The sequence below is a fragment of the Trachypithecus francoisi genome, unplaced genomic scaffold (genome assembly GCF_009764315.1).
Source record: "Trachypithecus francoisi isolate TF-2019V2 unplaced genomic scaffold, Tfra_2.0 Lachesis_group11, whole genome shotgun sequence".
Taxonomy (NCBI): Eukaryota; Metazoa; Chordata; class Mammalia; order Primates; family Cercopithecidae; genus Trachypithecus; species Trachypithecus francoisi.
Window position 1 is genome coordinate 114,034,299 of NW_022681456.1, and position 3,771 is coordinate 114,038,069.

General features: G+C 35.5%; 1 pseudogene; it reads left to right on the top strand.

Moving 5' to 3' along the window:
* Nucleotides 1-1,970: 1,970 nt before the first annotated feature.
* On the top strand, nt 1,971-3,468 carry LOC117090897 (annotated as a pseudogene).
* The last annotated feature ends 303 nt before the right edge of the window (nt 3,469-3,771 follow it).

Genomic DNA, 3,771 nt, shown 5'->3' on the forward strand with positions numbered 1-3,771 from the left:
ACTGAGCAAAACTTACTCTTAAAAAATAAAAGGGAATGGGGGTGTTTTTCACACAAATAACTATATTTACTGTCAGCAAGGCAATAAAATAATATATAATATAAAATATTTAAATATATTTGAACATATTATATAGGGAACATATAATACATAAACATATTTCATGTTATGTATATGTGTGTAAAACTTTTATGTTTTTATTAAGAAATGATGGGGATTATGATTGGGACCTTGAATAAGGATGAGGGCCTCCTTTGTCAGGGTTAATACTGGGACCAGCAATTGTATAATGATAAAATGTATTATGAGTCAGCTTCCCAAATGGGAATCTTGAGAAAATGATTTTCATGATAAATGGTTAAAAAAAAAGAATAGACAAAAATATCAAATATGTTAGCAACAAAAATATCAAAGATATTAGCAACAAAAAAAATTGGTGTGTATGGAAAAGTGAACCAAATTAAAAGGGAAATGTTCATCTTTTCAAGAAAAAACAGAGTGTTTGCCAAATAGAGCATTTGCTGGGTTATATAAAACAAAATTTAAAGGACTGAAATTACATAGATCATGTTCACTGGCCACATTAAATTTACACTACAGATTAATAAGTAAAAGACAAATGGAAACATCTTAAATATTTGGAAATTAAGAATATAAGCTAAATAATTCATGGGCTAAAATAAATGAAAATGAAAATATTTTGAACTAAATTTAATAACAATGTGATATATAAAAAGAGTTTGTGAAACACAAATGAAAATGTGCTTATAAGGAAATCTATAGCCTTCAGTATATTAGAAAATGTTTTAATAATTTTAAAATTAAATTTGTAAGCATCTTTTAAGAGTTAGAAATAGAATTGCATTCTAAGCAAAAATAAATAAGATGGATGGAAGTAGTAAACAGCTTAACAGTTTTAAAATAGAATAATTAGCCATATTAGTAATAAGTATTTATAGCAAAGTAATTATAATGTAAAACCTCATTAATCTGATCAATTATTTCTATAAAAATTCTATAACAAATATTTTACTGTTTGCCAGTTATCAGTTTTATATATGCCAATTATCACTTTTAATATTTTACTGATGGTCTTACTTTATAAGTCAACAATAAATGACCAAATGGTTATTCGATTAGATAGGTAGATAGATAAATGATACAAGAAATTGAAGAAGAAAACAAAAATAAAACTGTATTTTAGGGAAGAACATACCAAAAGACACATATTTATTTTAAAGTAAGGCAACAATTCAAAACTAGCACAAAAATGTGAACTATCCAACAGTCTTTATATAATATCACTTCATCATTTGTAAATGAGTAATGTTAGGTCTCATATTATAGAAGAAATATATTCCATATGGATTAGATATTTAACAGTTTAAAAAAGTTATTATAACTGTTAAGAAGAAAATGTAATTAGATACCATTTTGAGAAGATTATTCATGTAAAGTGATGATTTCTGACTTATTTATGATGATTAAAAGAGAAAACAGTCTAAACACCCCGAAGGAGTAAATGTAATATTTTCATACAATACCTTTTGAGATGCAGAACACATTTTTGAAATGTATTAAACACCAAGTGAAGATATTATAAATGAAATGCAGAAATGTATGTGTACATATCATATACATATCATATATATGTACATAGCTTTAAGGATATCTATCAGTATGTTTTTTTTTTTTTTTTTTTTTTTTGAGACAGAGTCTGGCTCTGTCGCCCAGGCTGGAGTGCAGTGGCCGGATCTCAGCTCACTGCAAGCTCCGCCTCCCGGGTTTACGCCATTCTCCTGCCTCAGCCTCCCGAGTAGCTGGGACTACAGGCACCTGCCACCAGGTCCGGCTAGTTTTTTGTATTTTTTAGTAGAGACGGGGTTTCACCATGTTAGCCAGGATGGTCTCGATCTCCTGACCTCGTGATCCGCCCTTCTCAGCCTCCCAAAGTGCTGGAATTACAGGCTTGAGCCACCGCGCCTGGACTATCAGTATGATTTTAGTGATTATCATCAACTGTTCTATTTTACTTTTTATTATTTCCTTTAAAAATGTCTGGAGCCAAGGCAAGATGGGTCAGAGTCAGAGTGGTGGTCATGGTCCTGGAGGTCAAGAAGGATGACAGACAAGAAAAGGAAATATGAACCTCCTGTACCAACTATAGTGGGAAAAAGAAGAAAACAGAGACCAGATGCTGCCAGCAAACTGCCATGGTGACGATTCACACTCAGTGCCAGTTAAAATTACTGAAGTTAGAAAGAAGTAAAGACTGTCTTCTCGTAGAGGAAGAATTCATTATAAATCAGGAACAAATAAAACCATTAGAAGAAAAGTAAGAGGAGGAAAGATCAAAAGTGGATGAAATGAGGGGGACCCTGTTGTCAGTAGGAACGTTGGAAGAGATCATCCATGACAATCATGACATCGTATCCATATCTGTGGGCTCAGAACACTACATTCTTTCATTTGTTGACAAGGATCTGCTGGACCTGGCTTGGTCCTGCTCAACCACAACGTGCATGCCATGATAGGGGTGCTGATGGATGACACAGATCCCCTGGTCACAGTGATGGAGGTGGAAAAGGTCCCCCCAGGAGACCTATGGCAATGCTGGAGGGTTGGACAACCAAATTCAGAAAATTAAGGAATCTGGAATCTGTGGAGCTTCCTCTCACCTATTCTGAATACTATGAAGAGATGGGTATAAAGCCTCCTCAAGGGGGTCATTCTCTATGGTCCGCTGGGCACAGGTAAAACTTTGTTAGTCAAAGCAGCAGCTAACCAAACCTCAGCCACTTTCTTGAGAGTGATTGGCTCTGACCTTATTCAGAAGTACCTAGGTGATGGGCTCAAACCCATACTGGAATTGTTTCCAGTTGCTGAAGAACAGGCATCATTCATCATGTTTATTGATGAAATAGATGCCATTGGTTCAAAAAGATATAACTCAAATTCTGGTGGTGAGAGAGAAATTCAGTGAACAATGTTGAAACTGTTGAACCAGTTGGATGGATTTGATTCTAGAGGAGATGTGAAAGCTATTATGGCCACAAACCACATAGAAACTTTGGATCTAGCATTCATCAGACCAGACCGCACTGACAGGAAGATCGAGGTCCCCCTGCCCGATGAAAAGAATGAGAAGAACATCAGATTCACACAAGCAGGATGAGGGTGGTCAATGATGTAACCCTGCACTACTTGAGCATGGCTAAAGATGACCTCTTTGGTGCTGACATCAAGGCAATCTGTACAAAAACTGGTCTGACGGCCTTAAGAGAGCTTAGAATAAAAGGAACAAATGAAGACTTCAAAAAATCTAAAGAAAGTGTTCTTTATAAGAAACAGGAAGGGGATCTATTTCTAGTGAACCACAGCTGCCATCAGGAAAATTGTTGGGGGATTTCCCATCTCCCGAAAGGGATGAGGTTGGGGAAGTTGCCCAGGAGAATCTGTTACCACTGACTTTTATTAGCAAAACATCTTGTGTGTCTTTTGGAGTAAGATGTGTAAGTACCCATTGGGCGTCTTTGTCTGTTCGTCACTGTGCAGCACTCTGCTTCTCAAAAAAGCATGCTCCTTCACACACAAAATCTGCATTTTCTAGCTATTCTTTAATGAATTTGTAGTACTTTTCTGTACCATTAAAGCATAATTTAAGTAATGCTTTTATGTATTTTTTTTTTTTTTTTTTTTTTTTTTTGAGACGGAGTCTCGCTCTGTTGCCCAGACTGGAGTGCAGTGGCCGGATCTCAGCTCACTGCAAGC